The sequence below is a fragment of the Lathyrus oleraceus genome, chromosome 1 (genome assembly GCF_024323335.1).
Source record: "Lathyrus oleraceus cultivar Zhongwan6 chromosome 1, CAAS_Psat_ZW6_1.0, whole genome shotgun sequence".
NCBI lineage: Eukaryota > Viridiplantae > Streptophyta > Magnoliopsida > Fabales > Fabaceae > Lathyrus > Lathyrus oleraceus.
Genome location: NC_066579.1, coordinates 328,803,974 through 328,828,620, shown reverse-complemented (window position 1 = coordinate 328,828,620; position 24,647 = coordinate 328,803,974).

Sequence of the window (24,647 nt, the reverse complement as noted above, 5' to 3'; positions counted from 1 at the left end):
CAGACAGATACTCTTTAATATTGTCGAAAGCTTTCTGGCAATCCTCGGTGCAATCATGGGACTGATCTTTCCGGAGGAGCTTGAATATCGGCGCACATGTGGCAGTCATGTGGGATATGAATCTGGAAATATAATTCAAGCGACCAAGAAAACCACGGATTTGCTTCTCAGTTTTGGGCGCAGGCATCTCTTGTATTGCTTTGACCTTTGCAGGATCAACCTCAATACCTCTTTCACTGACAATAAAGCCCAATAACTTGCCGGAACGGACTCCAAATGTACACTTGCTGGGATTTAGATGAAGCTTGTACTTCCTCAGACGCTGAAAAAGCTTCAACAAGTGCTCTACATGTTCAACTTCCGTTCTTGACTTAGCGATCATGTCATCAACATATACCTCGATTTCCTTGTTCATCATATCATGAAACAAGGTGGTCATAGCTTGTTGATACGTGGCTCCGGCGTTCTTCAAACCGAAGGGCATCACTCGATAACATAATGTTCCCCAAGGTGTGATGAATGTTGTCTTCTCCATATCCTTGGGTGCCATCTTGATCTGATTATATCCGGAAAATCCGTCCATAAATGAGAAGACATTGAATTTAGCTGTATTTTCTACCAACATATCAATATGTGGTAGAGGAAAATCGTCTTTTGGACTAGCTTTATTCAAGTCTCTATAGTCCACACACATTCGGACTTTTCCGTCCTTCTTAGGCACGGGCACAATATTGGCCACCCATTGAGGATACGTAGAAGTCACCAGAAACCTCGCATTAATTTGCTTATGTACTTCCTCTTTGATTTTTACTGCCATATCAGGATGAGTTCTTCTGAGCTTCTGCTTCACAGGCACGCACTCAGGTTTCAAAGGCAGGAAATGTTGCACAATATCTGTATCTAGACCCGACATGTCTTCATATGACCATGCAAAGACGTCAACATATTCTCGTAGCAATTCAATCAACCCCTTCTTAACAGATTCTTCAAGGAGTTCCCCAATCTTCACTTCTCGCACACAACCCTCAGACCCCAAGTTGACTGCCTCCAGGTTCTCGAGATGCGGCTGAATGATCTTCTCTTCATGCTCAAGTAGACGGGTAATCTCGTCAGGAATCTCTTCAACATCATCTTCTTCCGCCTCAAATACAGGGAATTCAAAGTTGGGAGATGGTGTTGGGTCATTATGTTCAATGGGTTTGATTAACCTGCATAATGATTTTGGATATGAAAAGCTTTAGAATTCAAACAAGGCAAATCATTATGCAGATGAAAAGATTGATTTTATTCTATTTTTTAGGTTTTATGTGATCACTAATTTCATGCAAAAGCAAAAAGGGAAAATAATTGGAAAAACAAACATTTAACATGAATTTATTGAATGAAAATATCATCGTATTTATGCGCCAACAATGTCGTCACTCCTCCTTTTGGCATGGGAGAAGGGTTTTTAAACACAATGAACATTACTTCGACTTATGGATAACTATTGGAATATCCACAGCGACCCAATTATTGCAGATTCCCCCAGGGATGACGAAGTTGCCAGAATCCTCTTCGTCCTCTTCCAGAACGGCAGCAGCTTCCTCACTCGGATTGGTGTGGATGAACCCTCCACTCTTGAATAGCCTTTGCGTATTGAAAACCCCAAACGAATAACCGATGCCAACCTGGGACTTGTTGTCTTCTAGCTCAATCATTTTCCCTAAACCAGCGGTTGCACCACACTCAATGGCCAACTTTGCATCTTTATAGGAAGCAAATGAAGGAGTTCTCTTCTCAATAGGCTCAGTAATAGATAAAGCTTGGAAAGGAGTTCCAACTTCATCCTCAGCATCTATGTATGAGAATGAAGTCAAATGGCTAACCAGGAGAGCCTTTTCTCCCCCTACCACCACCAGTTTCTTATTCTTCACAAATTTCAGTTTCTGGTGTAGGGTGGATGTCACGGCGCCTGCCTCGTGAATCCATGGTCTGCCTAAGAGACAACTATATGATGGGTGAATGTCCATAATCTGGAAGGTAATCTGGAAATCACTCGGTCCAATTTTGACTGGGAGATCAACTTCCCCAATCACAGTTTTGCGAGACCCATCGAAAGCCTTCACAACTACTCCACTCTGCCTCATGGGAGGCCATTGATATGACAGTTTCGAGAGAGTGGATTTTGGCAATACGTTTAATGATGACCCAGTGTACACCAGCACATTGGACATGGCGTCGTCTTTGCAACCCATAGATATGTGTAATGCCAAGTTGTGGTCTCTTCCCTCATCGGGGAGATCAGAGTCACAGAAACTCAAGTTGTTACAAGCAATAATGTTCGCAACAATGCTATCGAATTGTTCTATCGTGACATCATGATCTACATATGCCACATCGAAATGGACTTAAATTTTGCATCATTTGGATTTTTTATGAAAGAGTTATGGGCACTTGAAGTTGGACTTTTTTGCCTTTTAATGCATTTGGCCCAAAATGACCTATAATGTTTTGCATTATCACATGTATTTATTTTGAGATTTTGAAATTTTGTTAAACATAACATTTGACTTATACATCTTAAGCTTTCCAATGCATTTGACCCCATCTCAAAATCATAAAAAATGAATGAGTTATGTCCTTGGGAAGTTGACCCAAAATTAGGGTTTCAGTCAAAATGACCTATAATGTCTTGGAATGGGAGATGACCTTCCAAGCTTCAAATAAATTTTGTATGAACATGAAAGTTGTTCATATTGTCCTTAAGAACATTTTTGCTTTTGGGATCATCTCCATTAGACCAACACACAAAACGTTAGGTCTCAGTGCATTTCAAAATAGTCAGATGACTTGACTGATCAATTTCTCAAGTCCATGACTCATATCTTGATGAATTGATGATTGAGGACACTCAAATAAGTTCAAATATGCATGAAAAGATGAATTAAAGAACTTCCCTTGATTGTATTTGATCATGGGCTGAGGTTGCTTCAAGAGCAAGGCATTGTGGTGCACACATGAATTAGGGTTTCCTTGGGGTACAAACCTCAAACCCCTTGACTTGCTTTGATCCAAATGATGAATTGAGATGCTAGGGAGACATATTTGAGGGATGGGAGCTTTGGGAACCATTACCATGCTTGCTACTATCTCCTCTTGACCTTATCATTGCACAAAGGATCTCCTTGAAGCTCTTGACCTGGTGATTGCTCAAGCTTCAAACAAAAGATGCTAGTGACATACTTTTGTGCTTTTGGCTAGTAAACAAAATGAGAAAAGCAATGATATACAATTCAAGCATGCTTGGTGATCTCAAACCACTCACAAGAAGTCCCTCCCAAAGGCAAAGGGAACCAATATGCTTATGATCCTTGAGGCAATGCAAGTGCAATGTTATGATGCCATGAGGGATCTTAGGGACAAAATTAGGGTCTTACAACTATGTGGTTGTATCATACTTTTATTTCATCATTTCACTAACCAAAATACCCAAAATATGTCTTTGTGTTTGCCTAACTTTTTATAGGTAGGGCATGATCCTCATTGATATATCAAGTTCACACCTAGGTTTTGAGACCCTCATGGCTAAGAGCACAACCAAAGATTGATCCAAAAATGTTTCAAAGAATCACATATGAGTCTTAATGATCTCTACATGTTATATTGATCAAGTTTTCTTCAAGAGTTTGAAGGTGATTTACCTTGGAAACCCTAGTTTGGCTGGGTATCTTGAGTAACTTCTCCAACAAGCTATCTCAACAATTGATCAAATTTCTCAAAGGATACTTCAAAATTCCTCATCTTATGCGTATATGATCTACCATGAGCCTAGAAAGTCAAGAGAATTGAAGGTTAGCATGTTGGTTGATGGTGGTTGGCAAGATGAATTCATCTTATCAAAACTGGGTCTCCCTAGACCCTATCTCCTACAAATTTCACCATATGAAAATGATTCCAAGAGCAAAGTTACTCTGAATGACATTCCAAACAACTTTCATGTTGAAACCTAGAGATAATTCAAGATGTACAATCAAATTCAAGATGTCTACTTCAACTTTTATGTTTGGAGTAAGAGCTAATTCAACTTTTATGAGCATGTGATATGAGGATACATTATAGGTCATTTTTGACCTATGCCATTAAACAAGTGATTTTTCAAAACTTCAGAAATGCATAACTCTATCATTATAAATCCAAATGACATGAAATTGGTGGCCATTTTGAAGGTCTTTGAAAGAGCTAGAACTTCGATGCATACACGTTTCTCATTTGTGTAACACCCCAAAATTTGCCCTCCTCATTCATGCATTTATTTAGCATTTCATATTGCATTTCATCATGTCAATCAGAATTAGATCAAAAAAAAAATAATAATAATAATAATAAAAAAAAAACGAAAAAAAATAAATTAAAATATAATTTTTTACAAAAAATATAAATAATAAATAATAATTTTTTTTTAATTAATTAAATAAATAATTAAATAAATAAAATATAATAAATTTTTTTGGACTTGGGTCTCTCTCATTTGAGCCCACAAAACCATGAAATTCAGTCTATAAATACCAAGGCTTCACTTGAGAGAACACAGAACAAAGGGGGATTTTGAAGAGAAGCAAAATACTCTGAGGTTTCCTTGGAACAAAACCCTGAGGAAAAAGATAGTGAGAGAAGACCTAACGGAGTTCAGAGCAGCCTCCAAACCCCGAAGGGAACTCAACTACACAGAATCACCTCTGCCTCACATAAACCCTGAAGATTGCTTTGTAAACCTCACGGGTGCAACTCAATTTCAATCAAGCTCTCCAATCAGGTTTGCCATTATTCCCATTACCTTTGCCCATGGGTTTAATATGTATATGAATGTATAAACAATGCCTTGAATGTTTAACCGTTTAATTTCTGAAATGTATGCCACAGGGTTTGAGGTTTCTGAAACCATACTGTTATTCATGAAAAAAATGTTTATGATGTTTCACTAACCTTTTTGTTGAATTTTTGTGAGGGCTCACATGACTTTTGCAGGGATAACTTGCGTGGTTTCCCACTTTATTTGTGGGATAACCCCTGGAGGTTCATTCCGATTACCTGTACTGACTCACTTTTCTTTGATGGCATTAGCTTGGAAGGATCTCAGGGTTTCCCATTCCTCTAATTGCTGTTACTTCGGATCTTTATCCGCGTGGTACTTTTACATTTTTCCCGCATTTTACTGCTTTCCTAGCTGGAAGACCTCGATAGGAGGCAACGTTTGAGCCCCTTGGTGGCATTTTACTTTGAGATACATGTTTTGTGTTTTTTATTCATATCCCTGCAGGTAGCGCGGTTCCTTCGTCAAGGACTGCCCTTTTTGCCCTTGAGCATCCCAAACCCTAAAACCCAAAGCAACACGTTAACTCCTTCTACTACAGGCGAGTAAGTCTCCAAAGGTCGAGCATCCGGTAGATTGCGTAGTAACGTTGTTCGCCCAAAACCCAATCCATAACCCCGTAGTTAGCCGAACTACGTTTTTCTCTGATTCTCAGGCCAGCTGAGATACGTAGGCATAAGACGCGATGTCTTAGCGAGCACACATCCCCCCAACCCATAGGTCAGCCGAGCTATGAAGACTCTGATTCTCATATTCAGATGAGATACGTATGCAGTGGATGCGACATCCACGCGAGTCATTTTCATTTAACCTTTTTTTTTTGGTAAACAACACAAGATAAACCCACACCCTTTAGACAAGAACTACAAAAGTGGATCCCGTAGAGTACTACGGATGCGTAGGGGTGCTAATACCTTCCCTTCGCATAACCGACTCCCGAACCCAAGATTTGGTTGCGAGACCCCGTCTTGTCCTTTCCTTTTTCAGGTTTACTTCGAGCGTTTCCTTTCCCTCCCTTGGGATAAATAACGCACGGTGGCGACTCTTCTGTCTTTTTCTTTCGCCGGTTGTTTTTTTTCGCACTGTATTTTTCAGGTTGCGACAATTTGAAGCTCACATAAAAAGTTAAGCAAGGTGGAATATTGAGATATATGGCTTGACACTTAGAATTTTTTTTTCAGCATGTTGAAATTTACAAACTTCCACCTTAAAATTCACCATGATCCAAGTTTCAAATGAAAAAGTGTCCAACATCAAAGTTGCTCCCCTTGATCTAAGCTTTCCAAAGAATCCAATTTCATGCATTTTGGACAAAGTTTTCTAGGTCAGCGCATGGCTTTAACAAAGCTGCATGATTGGAAGAAATCAAATGCCAAAAATCACATTTCACTTTGCCTTGACATCCAAGCATGATTTGAACATCAAAACAAATGCAAGTGGACCAAATTGGATTGTTTCATGCGCATGTACGCGCCCTTGCAAGCTTGTGCATCAAAAGTCCAAATTTATCAATTTTTCAAGTGTACAAATATCAGTCCCAATTGCTATAAATATAGGCCCTTGGAGCTCAATTAAAACACACCTTGCGCGCCAGTTTTGCCCCCCAATTGAAACCCTCACCATTCAAAGGAAAACCTGAGAATTTCAACTTGAAAATTGAGTTTGAATCTCACTGTTTGGAGATTCAGAAACTCTAGGATCCAAAGCTTTGTACCATTGCTAAAGCTCTCCTACAAGCTTCTCAAGTGTGATCAGATCAAGGTTGAAGCAAGCAATATCTATTTCTGCACAGCATTGAAGGTAAATTTCAGAAGATTTATTCTCTTCGATTCTCACTCAATTCTCATCAATTCTCTTGAATCTTTGGTTGTCTGAAGCCCTACCAATGTAGGTGTCGCATCCGCGAAAAACAACCGGCGAGCTGAAACAAAAAAACAACACAGAGCCGCCACTGCGCGTTATTTATCCCAAGATAGGGAAAGGAAACGCTCAGAGAAACCTGGAAAAAGCATGGTCTCGCGACCAAAGAGAAAGGGTACGGGAGTCGGTTACGCAAGGGGAAGGTATTAGCACCCCTCACGTCCGTCGTACTCGACGGGATCCACGCTCTAAGAAAAGAAAAGGTTGCTAAAACACCACACACACACACGCACCGAAGACAACACAGGTGGGGTTAAGAGGAAGGAAGCTCGATAGGACGTCGCATCCTATGCCTACGTATCTCGTCTGGAACGAGAATTAGAGCTGTTGTAGTTCGGCTCACGCACGCCAAACCAGACACACACACCCACAGGCAAACCTGGAACCCGACAACCACTCGATGGAATTACGTCAGCTTCCGAACTAAACAAACACAATCAGGATACGTACAACCAATCGCTGGGCTTACGTCCATATCCTGACACACAAGAAGATAACAGGTAAACACACACAAAAATAAAAAAGGTGCCCGGAGAGACCTCGCACGGTCTCCTGCCTACATACCTCGTCTGGAACGAGGATCAGGGCGATGTAGTTCCCCTGAAAGGGAAAGAAATTCTAACCAGAAACCAAAGGGGAGACACACTACCAGGGAGCTGTACTCGAGCCTAGTGTTATCATGCATCATTGCCCTATGTTGTGGTTTCCACCTACTTGCACAACAGCAAGCTAATCCTATCCAGGAAGAAGGCAAGCATGCAAGCATCAATCACAATAAAACAAACATTTCACATAGCACGCACTATATCCAGTCAAGTGAGGCTCAAACAAAAGGTGGACTGCCGAGGCAAGTCATCTGTACAAGGTAGAGTTAGCTCTTAACCTTGCCATCGAGAGGCTAAGGTGAAGCTGATGAAAGGTGAGTGAAGATCAGACTTCACAGCTCTTATCCCTGGCCAGGGAGAGCTTCAGACAAAGGAGCGTGGGTCCAGAATGGAGGGACCCTTCTACGCTCAAGACTCTGACTCGATTGTGCAACAGCACAAGATCTTGGGTTTATGTCCCAATGCGTCAACACAGTGGTGTGAGCAGAGGGACGACTCAACAGAATAACGGGGGATAGATTGCATATCCCTTGGGTTTCGCCAATTGCCTCATAGAGGTCTTTACCTGCTTGGCACAAAAGTAAACAATCACAGACATCGCCTCTTAAGGAGGACTTCAGACAGTTGCCTGGCTAAATAACAAGCCAGGTCTTCCAGACTACATGAAGACAAGAGAGTCTACCTCAACTGGTTTAAAAAACCAAGCAGCAGCAAGCAAGTTCTTAAAGAACTGTAAGCGACTAAATGTACCTGAAATCAATCAAGTATCATCAGTACTCAGACAAACCAACAATAAACAGCAAAAGTCAATCTATACAGACAACACAAGTTAATGCACATAAGTGCAAGCCATGAGCTCAAGCTCAAGCATCAAACCTACAACACAAAGCCAGTGTTAGTTTACAACATCAAACAATCTCAATTTACAACTTGCACTTTTTCCCTTAAGCCTTTTGCATTTCAACCTGAAAATCCACATCAAATGTGAGAAACTAGACCACTAGGCCAAGCCTAGGGTCCAAAGGGGATAAAAAAAATCAAAACAGCAAGTGAAATTTATCCAAAATCACATTCAAACAAATTAAAAGCAAATGCAATTGGTCCCATGCTCATACCATTCACCATTATCATTTCATGCACAATTTAGTATCAAACATGCAATTTGCAACTCCAAATGACCAAACAGAACTATCTCAATCAAATCTATATCAAAACAATTCAATTAATTCCACAAAAATCCACACCTAAACAGGACACATTCAATGTATAGCATGTCAATTTTCAGCTCAATTGGACAAAAGAAAGTAGGTCAATGAAAATCAAGAAGTCCAGACACATTTATACAAACCAATTCAAGGCATCCAAACAAGCATCATCTTCAATAAATCATAAAACAGTGACAACATATTAGAAATGAATGGGATCAAAACCATGATGTCCTATAATGTGTCTAGAATGCTCATATCAAATTTCACCTTCATCCAATACCATATGAGCATTTCACAAATGAATTACCAACATGTGTCAGACAAATTCACAAAATGAGCCAACAGAGAAGAAAATTATCAATCAATTAGAAAATGACATCAAAAATTCCAGCAAAAATCACATGCAATCTTGACAAATCAATGATCATCCATGCAAAAAATTGGCTCAAATCAACATCCCTAAGCATTTTAAATAAAATCAGAAAGTTGACCTAGCTTGGTGTGACACAAATTGTCACACCTCTATTCAAAAAAATCATATCTCCATCACCAAGTATCCAAAAATCACAAACTCTACATGAAAATCACCATCAACATGTCCAGAACAAGCACAAAAATTTTCATCCATTTCTTTAAAGGTATGAGTATTTCCTGAAGGTTTTGGTAAAACATGTACAAATGTAACACATCACACAAACCCTAGGCCAATTATTTTTCTACACATGCAAAAATTTCACAAAAATCATAATCAATTTCTACACATCATCATGAGAATAATGCAAAAAATTTCACAAAATTTGGATGAAAAATGAGCTCTCTATGATTTTTTGAAGTCATGGCATCAAAATTAAAAAACAAATGAAAAAGAAATAGAAATATTATTTAATTTAATGCGCCAGTGGCATCGCTGTAATTTTTAAAGCACAAGCCAAAACGACGTCGTCTGGCTTATAAGTGATGGAGCGTTTTCATTGGCTTACAGGCGCGAGAAACACATTTTTGAACCAAAGCCAAGGCAATTATGGATCAAACAAGCTTTTGTTCATGTTCTTTGTCAAAAAAATCCAGAAAACGCAGAAAATCATGATCCACAAATCGTAACCAAAATCAACAAAATTATAATCAATAGAACCGTCCTTCAATATAGATTCAAGATATGTGATCTATTTAACCTAATTCCTACTGTGGCGAAGGGATCGATCGATTAAAGTTATGAACACAAATCTTCAAATCGAAATAACTCATTCAATAGCTAACCAAAACGAAAACTAAGCACAACATGATCATCTACATTGAACGCACTACAATAAGCATATGATAATTTAAGAAATAGTGAGATTCGAAGTTTTGCACCTTGGATATGGCAGCTGGTGTTCTTGAAGCTTTTGCGTACAATTATCCAAAACAGATGCAGATGAAGCTTGAGGAAGATGATTGGAGAAGCTATCTCAGCTCAAACACGATCCAAAAGCAAGAATTCTTAAATTACGATTGATGAGCATCACATGAACAGTCGAGGTTCTTGAAGATTCTTGCAACAATTCACCAAAACAGTTGGAGAGGAAGATGTAAGGAACACGAATCAAGAAGAATTTCACAATTTGGTTGAGAATTGGTGAAGATTTTGTGAAAAATGCTTGATGGAATTTGAGAGAAAATGCACTTTTGGAGGGAAAGTTTGTTATGAATCTTGGAGAATGTGATTATGATTTGCAATTCAGTTATGATTAGCATCTTATACTTCACCTTAATCACTCTCTTAATCCAAATTTAGCAAAATGAGTTTAATTAGTGTAATGTGAAACTTAAGTGCAAGTCCAAAAATGCCCTTGCCAAATATTGAACCATGACAACTCATTACAGCTCAAACAACTTCTATTTGGCATTTGTGATGTGTTGCAAAAATCCTCATTCCAAAATTCCATGTATTTCTCAACTTGGACCATTTTGCCCTTGGATTTTAATTAGTGCACTTGAAAATTGACCTTTTGCATTGACCAATTTTGATGAATTTTGATTATGCATCATGAAAGTACATGTGAAATGGAGTTTTCTCACAAAAAGATCATCCATTTTGGACATTCCATGTGAAAGTTATGCCACTTTGATTATAGGCATTTTTGGAAAATGAATGGACCATAACTTGCCAACCATACATGGGAATTTCAAGTTCTTGGACTTTTTGGAAAGGTGAGAACAAGATCTACAACTTTCATCCTGAACAAATTTTCATTTGAAGCTTTCTTGGACATGTAATTTTGTGGTGAAAAACTTTCCATTTTTGGAAACTTCCATTACAAGTCACTTTCTATTTTTGGAAATTTTTGTCCTGACTTTATTTTCTTCATTCTTGAGCTTTGACATGTCAAATGAAACTTGTTTCAACATGAATGAAGTGTATCCTACTCTCCCCCACCTCCAAATCCATAAAATCAAGCATAGTTGACCACAGTTGACTTTTTCAACTGATAAATGAATTTGGCAATGCACTGATCAATTTGAGCCCCAATTCTCTGATGAAATGGCTCAATGATGAAACCCTAGCCTCAATAAGCTCCATACAATCACATGATGATCCCCATATCCATTATAGACCCCATCTCCTTGCTATGCCCTGATTGGCCCAATGCAACTGATTAGGGTTGACCAGTGGTCAAAACCCTAATCTCAAGGTGTATGATCAATCTTCTTGAATCTTCTGGATGATATCAAGATCATGATGATGATGATGTATCACTTCAACCAAGATCAAGACCAATCCCCTTGAGAAATCAAAAACCCTAATTTATAGCCCAATCCTCAGATGGCTAATGATCAGTCAATAAAACCCTAGCTTGCATCATAACCCCTTATCTCCTGACCAAGACTTATGAGGATGACCTGCACAATGTAACCACATGATATGCAAGATGCAATGCCTAATGACCTAAAATGATATGCAAATATGTTAAGCTAGTCCCAAGAGAGGAGGGCAAATTTTGAGGTGTTACAGCTGCCCCTATTCAATCCACTGTGAACCTGTCGATATGAATAGCCTCGGCTTTCAGATGATCAGGATGAAGAGTGATTGAATACCAAGAACAGACGAACAATTTGCACTCTGATGGGAAAATAATTATCAATGCTTGTCAGAATCGGCAAAGAAACAATCTTGAAACAAAAATCCGTCTGGTACGGAGAAAGTCGGCCTGATCACCGAAACAACAACATCAACCTGGATACCAAAATAAATGGTAACACAGGGATAACCATGGCCTGAACACCACACATCCGCTGGGGATTATTATTTCTTTTTTATGCTTTTCTTGAACCCCAAAATTTTCTCTTTTATTTTCTTGAACCCCGAAATTTTCTTTTGCGCAAATGATCCCGGATTACTGCATTTGAACCCCGTTCTCCTGTTTGCCAAAATAATGAACCCCATTCTCCAGTTTGAACCCCAGTCGCCTGACGATTACTCGCGATCGCCAATGTGAACCTCATCTCCAGAAAACACCTCGTGTCTCCTTTTCTCCATTTGGACCCCGCTCTCCAGAAAATGCTTCAACACTCCCCTTTCTCCATTTGAACCCCGTTCTCCAGAAAATATCGCAACATTTCCTTTTCTCCATTTAAACCCCGTTCTCCCATCTCTCGTGATAATTCCGCTGGCAACGACGGAAATAACACCAAACACCACTCTGAGGGCGACATATCAGAGGGTACACCTTCACAAAAGAAGGTAACATGTGCATCTCTTCATCCGAAGACACCCATAACGACTTCCGTTGGCATCCGCCAAAGTCTAAGGTGACACATGAACAGAAGATAATCCTGAGGACCTCATCCCGGATATAATCTTCAACTCCAATCTCCATATGAACCCCAGAAAATGCCTCAACATTTCCTTTTCTCCAGTTGAACCTCGAAAATTGCGCTGATCGCGTAACGTCCTTCGATTTTATCTCCATCTCCGCCCGACGGAAAACAAATTCTTCCAGTATCGCACTACTGGAGGACATTGCTGATCTGAAATCACGATGCTAAATTCCTCAGAGTAACATCTTCACCATCCGGCGAAACCAAAACCTCAAGCGGTAACCACGGCTTGAGTCGCACTGATCGCGTAATACTTCCATCTCTGGCCGACAGAAAACAAATTCTTCCAGTATCGCACTACTGGGGGAATACCTTTGATTAAAACCACGATGCTAAACTCCTCGGAGTAACACCTTCACCTTTGGATAAAATCACTTCTCAAACAGTAACCACAGTTTGAGACTAGCTTATGCTTGCAATATGATGCATGACTTTTTCTGCGTAATGCTCCATAACTATGGAAATGCTACGCGCTTTATTTTTCTATGCAACATGCTATGCTATTATACATGATGAATGCATAAAAAGTATCCCCCTCAAGGGACTCTTCTGGGGAGCTCGAGACACTCTGATGAGGAACTCGTCAATACTCCGCTCTCCACCCCGCTGGGGGAATAACACTGCTGCTGGGAAAAGGTAACCCTTGCTGGGGAAGAACCTCCTATGCACCCAATCCGCTCGAGAAACTGCTGGGGATAAGAACCACCAACACTTTGTGGGGATACAACAGTTTCTGACTTGCTGAGGATATCAATCCCGACTCTGCTTCGAGAAACCCTCACAGATACCTGACGACTTCACTGGGGAAATGCTCACAGATAGCTCTGCCAGGGAAACAGCCACCTCCAGGCCTGGCGACTGGGGAAGCATCGATCTGACACCTGCTGGGGATAACCATCCTGACCCTGCTAGGGAAGCAAATGCCACTCCGCTGGGAATTACCCATGCAATCCATAGGTAGAATCAACTCAGCTGGGGATGCAGATATCAGTCTGCTACGGAAACTCATTCAATCCACTGGTAGGATGAACACTGCTGGAGATATATTTCATTGAAACCCGCTCCACTCGGGGAATAGCAACCTTCGGACCTGGCTGCTGAGGAAACACCATTTTAAACCTGCCGGGGATAACCATCCTGACTCAGCTAGGGGATCCACAGGCCTTGGATCTGCTGGGGAATTAGTCCTCCCATTCTGCTTGGGGACTTAGCTGGGAAATGAGAAAAGTGGATACAGAACACCCGTCAACTCGTCGAACCACGGTATCCGCCTCTCAATCTCGTATCAGCTTCCCACTTTTGAAAACTCCCAGACTCGCCTGGACCTTTTCTGCTCCATCATCTTGTATTCCCAATCGCTCCGCGCTCGACGGAAAGCGTACTCCTGGGATTTATACAGATTTTTCAATTTTCCAACTTTGAAGAGTCTTCTTGATTAATTCCAAAGGTCGTCGTACGTCTCAACGTCTTCTCATCGCTTCTCTACCCATTCACCCGTCCCTGATCAGACTCTGTGGGGAATTTCCACAGACTTTCCAATCTTCCGATTTTGAAGAGTCTTCTTGATTATCATCAAGGATCGTCGTACGTCCTCAACGTCTCCTCGTCATCCCTTCATTCATTCGTCCCTGACTGGACTCCATGGGGATTTGTTTCATCAACAGCTTCCACATCACAACCTGCAAGTGAATGAAAATATCTAACAGTACCTACAAAACAGACCGTCAGATAAAACTGTGCCCCAGGCGTGTCAAGATTTCAACACTTGGGTCACCCAACCATCCGAATAAGATTTCAAGCTTTCAATCTTATAAACATGCATTGGAAGGGACCTGTATGTCTTAAAATGCAAAGATTCTTTATCAAAATAATCTGGATGTTTTTGCAATCAAAGCGGTAGTGAAAAACAAAAACAAAATTATTTGACTGAATATGCATTTTATTGATTGGAAAAGTGTGGCTCAAATTGAGCAATACAAAGGAAGCAATTCCTGAAAAGAGGTAATTGCGCACAAAAGGAAAAATCTATCCTAATGGCAATGTGAAACCCGTGATCTCATCGAGTTCCAACTCGGTTACACCCCATATGTCCTCAGACTCTCCGTGCTTTCTGCCTTCTGAACAAGACGATTCTGATTGATCCCTATCGGGTATTATCCATGATGCTTTAACCAACGCGAACGATCATGCTGGACGCAGTTGTTCGTTTCAATCCCTCTTTTGCCTGGACCGCCCTTTCGGGTTTTCGACTTGCCGGGTGTACATTTTTTCATTCTATCCCTAATTTTTGCCCGAACCTTTCTTTCTGTTTTTGGTTCGCCGGGATGCCCATTTTTGCCTGGACTATTTTATTCTTTTCGTCCAGCGGGTCAATTATACGAAGTATTTTTTAACTGCGTCCGCATTCACAGGGGATGGAAAATCCTCGCCATCCATGGTCGTCAACAACAAGGCTCCACCAGAGAAAACCTTCTTGACCACGAATGGACCTTCATAATTAGGCGTCCATTTACCCCTTCGATCGTTTTGAGGAGGAAGGATCCTTTTCAGCACCATATCACCTACGTGATACACCCGAGGTCGCACCTTCTTGTCAAAAGCACGCTTCATCCGTTGCTGGTATAGCTGCCCATGACAGATGGCTGCTAGCCTCTTTTCCTCAATTAGGCTCAACTCTTCATACCGGGTCCTTACCCATTCCGCCTCTTGCAATTTCACGTCCATCAGGACTCTCAAAGAGGGAATCTGAACTTCAACAGGTAATACAGCCTCCATTCCATATACCAATGAGAAAGGAGTTGCCCTAGTAGACGTACGCACCGACGTTCGATACCCATGCAACGCAAACGGCAACATCTCATGCCAGTCTTTATAGGTTACCACCATTTTCTGCACAATCTTCTTTATATTCTTGTTGGCTGCCTCAACCGCCCCATTCATCTTCGGACGATAGGGAGAAGAATTGTGATGCTCAATCTTGAATTCCCGACACAATTCTGCCATCATCTTATTGTTCAAATTAGAACCATTATCAGTAATGATTCTCTCGGGAACCCCATATCTGTAAATGATGTCTCTCTTGAGAAATCTGGCCACGACCTGCTTCGTCACGTTCGTGTAAGAGGCTGCTTCCACCCACTTGGTGAAGTAATCGATAGCCACTAATATGAATTTCTGCCCATTCGAAGTCGTAGGCTCGATCTTTCCAATCATATCAATGCCCCACATAGCAAACGGCCATGGAGACGACATTAAGCTCAACGGATTTGGAGGCACGTGCACCTTGTCAGCATAAATCTGGCATTTATGACACTTCCGCACGAAATTAAAACATTGGGCCTCCATTGTCATCTAGTAATAACCTGCTCTCAGCAGCTTCTTCACCATTGCATTCCCACTGGCATGGGTACCGAACGACCCCTCATGAACCTCTTTCATCAATTGGCTTGCTTCTTTGTCATCAACAAATCTGAGCAAGACCCAATCAAAATTCCGCTTGTACAAAACCCCATCCTTATTCAAGTAAAACACCATGGCCAATCTCCACAGAGTCTTTCAGTCCTTCTTCGATGCTCCCTCAGGATACTCTTGAGTCTCTAGATAGCGTTTGATATCGTAATACCACGGCTTCTCATCATCAGGCGCTGTATCAACAGCAAACACATAAGCCGGTCTATCCAGACGACCTACTTCCACACTGGGGAACTGGTTCCACCATTGCACCTTAATCAAGGCGGCCAGAGTAGCCAAAGCATCTGCCAAAGGATTCTCCTCTCTAGGCACATGATGCATCTTCACCTTGGTGAAAAACGTCAACAATCTCCTCACATAATCCCGGTATGGAACTAAATGAGATTGATGCGTATACCATTTTCCGTTAACTTGATTTATCACCAGAGCTGAATCTCCATATATGACAAGGTTCTTGATCCTCAAATCAATCGCCTCTTCAATCCCCAATATGCAAGCTTCATATTCAGCCACGTTGTTGGTGCACTCAAATGTTAGCCGGGCAGCAAAAGGAATGTGGGATCCTTTCGGCGTAACCAACACAGCACCAACACCGCTTCCATTCACGTTAACGGCCCCATCAAACATCAGAATCCATTCGGATTCAGGGTCAGGCCCCTCCTCCGGGATTGGTTCCTCGCAATCTTTCGATTTGAGAAACATGATGTCCTCATCAGGGAATTCAAACTTCATCGGTTGATAAACATCAATGGGTTGTTGAGCGAGGTAATCAGACAATACACTCCCCTTGATCGCCTTCTGAGAGGTATACTGTATATCATACTCCGTCAGAATCATTTGCCACCTCGCAACCCGTCCGGTCAATGCTGGCTTCTCAAAAATGTACTTGATTGGATCCATCTTGGAAATCAATAAAGTGGTATGAACCAGCATGTACTGCCTTAGTCGGCGAGCAGCCCAGACCAAAGCACAACAAGTTTTCTCGAGCATTGAATATCTTGCTTCACAGTCGGTAAACTTTTTGCTAAGGTAGTATATGGCATGCTCTTTTCGACCAGACTCGTCATGCTGCCCGAATACACACCCCATAGACCCCTCGAGGACTGTTAGGTACAGAATTAACGGTCTTCCCTCCACAGGAGGCATCAGAATCGGAGGCTCCTGCAAATACTCTTTTATTTTTTCAAATGCCGCTTGGCAATCATTATTCCACCTGACCGTTTGGTCTTTTCTCAACAATTTGAATATCGGTTCACACGTGGCTGTTAGATGAGATATGAACCGTGAAATGTAGTTCAATCTACCTAAGAAACCACGAACCTCCTTCTCTGTTCTCGGTTCAGGCATTTCTCTTATTGCTTTTACTTTTGCAGGATCAACCTCGATTCCTTTCTCGCTTACAATGAACCCCAACAATTTACCGGACCACACTCCGAACGTGCACTTGTTCGGATTCAACCTCAGTCTGAACTGTCTCAGCCGGTCGAACAACTTGGCCAGACCTACCAAATGCCCGTCTTCTGTCTGAGACTTTGCTATCATGTCATCGACATAGCATTCAATTTCATGATGAATCATATCATGAAACAAAGTCACCAATGCCCTCTGATAAGTAGCACCGGAGTTCTTGAGACCGAATGGCATCACCTTGTAACAAAAAGTACCCCACGGTGTAATGAACGTTGTTTTCTCCATATCATCTGGCGACATTTTGATTTGATTATAGCCAGAAAAACCATCCATGAAGGAAAACACCGAGAATTGAGCTGTATTATCTACCAACACATCAATGTGAGGTAACGGAAAATCATCCTTCGGACTAGCTCTATTCAGATCCCGGTAGTCCACACACATTCTCACTTTCCCATCTTTCTTCGGGACTGGCACAATGTTTGCGACCCATGGCGGATAATTAGTGACAGCAAGGAAACCAGCATCCCACTGCTTCTGCACTTCTTCTTTAATCTTCATTGCCATGTCAGGTCGAGTTCTGCGCAACTTCTGCTTCACTGGAGGACAATCAGTTCTCAACGGTAGCTTGTGCACAACGATATCGGTATCCAACCCTGGCATATCTTGATAAGACCAGGCAAAGATGTCGACATACTCTTTCAACAACACTACCAATCTGCTCTTGACACTTTCCTCCAAAGCAGCCCCGATTTTCACCTCTTTCTTAACCTCGTCGGTACCCAAGTTCACAACCTCAATCGGCTCTTCGTGCGGCTGAATCACCTTCTCCTCTTGTTTCAACAATCTGGCTAATTCCCCTGGCAGTTCACAATCTTCTTCGTCCTCTTCTTCAGCGAGATAGATTGGATTGTCGAAGTCATACAAGGGTGTAACAGGATTGTTATCAATGAGATCCGGAGAAGAATCGCATCTGCATGAATGTTGATTCATGCATTGCTTTAGAACCGGTGTGACAAATAAAAAAGGAAAATGAAAACATTGCCATTTTTATTTGTTTTTATTTTTAAACTGCAAAAATAAATGAAAAACAGGGAACACCGCTTTTAACTGAAAAACATCCTTTATTAATGATGCAAATTTGCAAATTTAAACATGAGGTGGCCCTTACAATGAACCATTACGTGTCGGGCAACACGTATGGTCTTCATGCATATAAAATCAAAACAAGAAAAATATTACTCTTCCAGCAGAGTGACCCGGATGATCTTTTCAGCCTTCCAGTTCTGGATTTCCATCCCTGGTGCGCACGGCTTTATCCACCGGTCCATGTCACAGTCGCTATCAGCATCTTCACTCATCATACAGATGTGGTCCGGATCCAGCATTCCGGCACTTGTGAATGTGACTGACGTACGACGTCCTCTGCCCTGCCCTGAGCCTCGGCCCGGCTGGTACCCCACTCCAAAGCGATCTTTCTTCGCAGGGACATCCATCATTCTGCCCCAACCAGGAGCCTCTCCACTCTTCACCACCTCAGCGGCCTGTTTGTACGAAGATATGGACGGTTTTTCTTCCTCTTTGGCAAAAAGAGCATTCTCTACCTTAACGGTTTCAAATGCTTGACTAGGCGTCTCCCAGATCTCGCCGTCCATCTCAACATACTTAAATGAGGACAGGTGGCTGACAAAGATGTCCTCTTCTCCGCACACAGTGACGACTTGACCCTCCCAAATGTACTTCAGCTTCTGGTGCAAAGTCGAAGTCACTGCCCCAGCAGCATGGATCCACGGACGACCCAACAAGCAACTGTATGCCGGCTGAATATCCATGACATAGAATGTTGACTTGAACACCTCTGGCCCAATCTTCACTGGCAGCTCAACCTCTCCAAACACGGCCCGCTTTGACCCATCGAATGCCCTCACAATCAAGTCTGTCGGAGTCAAAATCAGCCCATCACAATTAAGCTTCGCCAGAGCCTTCTTTGGCAACACATTCAAAGAGGAGCCGGTATCAACCAGCACATGCGAAAGCACGGCTCCTTTGCACTCCATTGCTATGTGTGGAGCCCTATTGTGATTCCTCCCATCCACAGTTAGGTCCATGTCTGTAAAACCCAACCCATGGCTGGCATGCACATTAGACACGATCGTCTCCAACTGATTTATCGTTATCTCTTGAGGAACATAGGCTTTCTTCAAGATCTTCAATAAAGCCTCCCTATGCCCCTCAGAGCTTAACAGCAAAGATAAAATGGAGATTTTGGAGGGAGTCTGCTGCAGATGGTCAACAAGCTTGTACTCAGACTTCTTGATGATTCTTAAAAATTCCTCTGCATCATCATCAAGTTTTCCATCCGACCCAACCGGCGCCGGTGTCACCATTGGAGTACTATCACCCACTACAGCTTTTCCTTTTGCCCCGGCTAAAGCCTCGGCCTTTTCTTTTTTCTCTTTTTCTCTCTCTCCTCCCCTCAGGGCCTCTGGAGCAAACAACCTTCCACTGCGAGTGAAACCGCTGGCACCGACATTATCCACCTTTGACACGGTGGTTTCACTAGCAATCTGTTCCTCCACTTTCTCACCATTGCAATAGACTTCTCCCCCATAATGCCATGGCACGGCATCATCTTTGTCATAGGGAATCGGTCCAGGTACCGTGATGGTAACTAGAGCCGCTTCAGCAAGATTAGACAAATCCACCGGATCAAAGTAGATTGTTATGGTGGAGACTTCCATCTTCCCCTTATCAGCCTTATTTTCAATCACAATACTCCCCTCATCCATCAGACCCTGGACAGTCTTCCTCAGAAGTTCGCACCCATTAACAGAATTAGTGCACTCAGCACAATCATCTTCACAGCCCGGATGAACCCCATTCTTCAACAACAGCCCCTTGACCTCAGCCAACGGAGTCCTTAGTTGATCAACATCAGACAACCCAACTCTATTCTCTTCAGAAATAGCATTCACCCCCCTCTGACCATGCGCGGGCATGGGATTAGCATTAACGTTGGGAGATGGTGCGAAGTTGATTGCTTTTGAATCCACCAGGTCTTGAACTACGTGCTTAAAAGCTTTGCAGTTCTCAACATTGTGTCCGGGAGCACCTGAATGGAATTCACACTTGGCATTTTCATCATAATTAGCTGGCCTTTGATCAGGTCTCAAAGGTGCCAGCGTCCTCAATTGTACCAGCCCTAAATCCATCAACTTCTTCAGCAGAAAGGAGTAAGTCACCGGAGGCCTGTCAAACTGACGGTCATTCATCCGGCCCCTGACTTGGTAACCAGCCCTCTGAGGCCTCTGCTGAAATGGTTGCCTCTGCTGTTGAGGTTGTTGCTGCTGTTGCGGTTGCTGTTGTGGTTCAGCAGGAATGGTTACCGCAGCAGTGTGCTGGAAGTAATGATCCCTACTGGGTCCTCATTGAGCATACACGGCGCTGGTATCGCCCTCTTTCTTCCTCTGGCCCCCATTACCAAACGGCTTTTTCGATCCTGAAGAAGAGGCGTTACTCTGTATCTTCCCGAGCTTCAGCCAGCTCTCAATTCTTTCCCCTGCCACGACAATATCAGAAAAGTTGGTCACCGGACAACCAACCATTCTTTCAGCAAATGCCCCCTGCAGGGTCCCCATAAAGAGATCAGACATCTCCCTATCAACAAGTGGAGGTTGCACTCTGGCAGCCAACTCTCTCCACCGTTGGGCATATTCCTTAAACCCTTCATTATTCTTTTGAGACATACCCTACAGCTGGGTACGACTCGGAGCCATGTCAGCGTTGAACTGATATTGCTTGAAGAACGCGTCCCCAAGATCCTGCCAGTTTTTAATATCTGAGGACTTTAGCTTGGTGTACCATTCCAAGGAGCCTCCAGACAGGCTGTCCTGGAAGAAGTACATCCACAACTTCTGATCCATGGTATATGCCGAGATCTTGCGGACAAAAGCCTGCAAATGCGTCTCAGGACAAGAATTTCCATTGTAACGGTCAAACGTGGGCGCCTTAAACTTCTGCGGGATCACAATCCCCTCAACAAGCCCCATATTCGACATGTTGACCACCCCAGGAGTGGCATAGCTTTCCAGCACCTTAATCTTCTCAGCCAACAGCTGAATCTCCTTGCTTTGAGGCTGGACCCCATATTGCCCCAAGGGCTCATTATGCATTGAAAACTGGTCTGCTTCCCTGTCTTCCTCTCTGTCCTCATCAAACCCGTAGAATGGAGGCAACAGACCGTCCTTCATATTCTGCCCCAGACCGGGCCCAGGCTGACCACCAGCAGTACCAAAACCAGCGGCATTGTTCACAACACCAACAGTTGTCCTCTTACCCCCGTCTCTTGAGCCACCCAGCCCCTGGTTGGAGACACCATCCAGGTTTACACCGCTATTTGCTGCAGAAGCCCGCTCGAGCTTTTCAACCTTATCAGCCAACGCTTTCTGACCAACCGCAAAGCCTTGCATAATGTTGATCAGCTCATTCATCTTGTCTTTCAGCTCGAGGAGATCAGTACTTGGAAGATCCATTAGCCTGGGAGTGTTGCGTCGTGTGAAGTATCTGTGAGGTCGGGTTGAGTGCAAAGGTACAATTCTACGAGCGCGAGCAATGATTCCTGAAATAATCAAGCACGTTAGCAACAGATACCTGCAAAATAGAACACAAGTTATCATGATCAATGCATGAATGCAGTGTTTATCCACATGAGGAACACTTTGTCTCTTGATCCTGGCATCATCGAGACAAATAATAATCCGGCATTAATATTTCGATATTCAGCATTTGATTTCATACATACAAATCAGAGATATATGATTTAGCAAGATACCCCCAACCATGTGTGTGCTTGTGTGAGTGCATACGGTAAAGCAAATAAAGCTTGAAGATCAATCACTGAATGAAAATCAACATCACATAACAAAATGCACAATAAGTGCCATAGTCATACATAAAATCAGATACAAATCTCCAGAATCGGGAAAGAAATACAAACAAATGAATTCCGTCAACAAGCCTGACGATAATCCACACAAATGAAAGGTCTAGCCTGATGAGGGTCCCACAGATGGCCCTATCTCATCTTCCATCCTTGCGAACTCTGCGGCGAACCTGAGCTCGGTGTTCTCCTGCTGTAATCTCCCCACCTCTTTCTGGTGAATCTTCATCTGCCTGAAGTAATGATCTCTCTCAGCAATGTAATGATCTCTCTCGGCGATGATCTTCATGCTCTCTGTCTCCTTAACCTTCAGCTTGGCTTCCCACTCAGCGACGAGAACTCGGACTCTGTCGTCCCTCTGATCCCTCACGAGAATCTGCCTCCTCTTCTGATCCTCAATGACCTTTGCAGCTCTGGCTAGTTTCTCCTTAGTGATGTCGTGCTCTCTGGTAGATGATGCTAAGGCTTGGCTGACCTTCCCATAGTAGGCAGTATCCATCTCAAAGCGCTTTGCTTCCAGGGCATGTCGCTTGTCTTGATCTTCCATCTTCACTTTGATCTCCTGATTGGCTATCTGGACCCGAGCAACAGTCATCTCCAATTCCGCTTTCTCTGCAAGCAACTGATCCCTGGCTCTCTTCATCTCGAGAAATTCTTCCATACTGACAGAAGAACTCGGACCCTCAATCATAGGACACCGGAGATCACCTCCTGGAAATGGTAGAAGTGTGAGCTCTATCCTCTTCCGCAACCAATCCTCAAATAATGGAAAATACCGACAGTTGACCTTGCCATAAGGGACTTTACCCTTTCTCTGGATATCACGCCACTCATCCAATACTTGCCTCAGCTTGGCCTGATTGCCATCAATCGGGAAGTAAAAGGACTCCTGGATCTCTCGACTGAGAGGAGGACCCTCTACAGCAAACCCCATCTGTCTCCTGAGAAGCACCGGGTTGTAATTGATGCAACCCTGAACTCCTACAAGAGGCACATTGGGAAGACTCCCACAACTGTATATAAAATCCTGTCCAGCCAGACCATTATGAGTCCAAGCAATGTCAGCAGCCCGCAAACCCATCAACCTGAACGACCACCTGACAGTAGGATCAAGATGAGCAAAAGCACCTCGGGAAGGCAAATACCCCATAAACCACCTGAACAACAGCTGAGCACAACATCTGATCAAACCACCACGTCTCTTCTCGTTCCTGTTATGAACCGAGTAATAAACATCTCCGATCAGAGTAGGAATAGGGTTTCGCTGCATGAACAGTCTGATAGCATTATGGTCCACAAAGCTCTTCTGATTAGGAAACATGATAATCCCATAAATGCTCACAGCAACCAAAGCACAAACCGTCTTCCAATTACCCACTGCAGCATGTTCCTTGGCATTAGCTTCCAAGAAACTCAAATGAAATCCAGGTAACTTCCCCTTTTCCTTCAAACCCTCCTTGATCATTTCCGGACTCAAATAAAGAGCACGGGAAATCCCCAGGACATCGGGCTCCATCCTAGTAACATGGAAAGGAATCTGATCACAGATTTGCGTACCCAAGATGCTAGCATAATCCTCCATCAGAGGCCCCAACAAATAGTCCGGAAATACAAAACATCTCAGCCCCGGGTCATAGAACTGGAGAAGAGTATGAATGGCGCTCCTGTCACTATTAGTGAGTCTGAAAACCATCTTCAGGATACTACCGTATGCCTCTCTGAACATCCCCACATGGTCAGGCGTAATCAATGCTATCATCTCCTTCAGCACACCAATCTCTGGATCAAAGAAACTGTAGGCAACATCAGGTTTCAAACCGGTCCTCATATCTGAGCAGAAATCTCTCAACCAGGATCTCGATCAAAAGTGTCCCTGCATATGGGTAAACATGTGTTAGATGCAGGTAAATGCATTATGTAATGATGCTGATGAATGAATGCAATGCATTGCCATCCTCCAAGTCATCTGATCATCTGTTGCTCTGAATCACGGCTCTGACTCTGAACTGATCACAACCATCTGAGGGAAAACGTAACCATAAATCCACCTCAAGGGTTCCGAAATAAACGGAAGACAGATACATCATCATCATCATCAAACCATCTCTGAACAGATACCAATAACCATCTGAATCGGCCCGGGGAATCCTGAAATAAACGGATCCCCACTGATAAATACTGCGGACAGCACTCCGGCGTCTCGGAAATAAATGGCCATAAATCCGACTCATAAATAGGACTCTGATCCACGGAACCATTAGTCACCATCAAAGTCACCATCTGATCATGCATCTGAAAGAATCACCCTCCCCTCACAGGTAAATTCTAATCAGGTCACCCTAAGGCGGATAATAGTCTCGACAATCGGGCGGAGATACTCAATG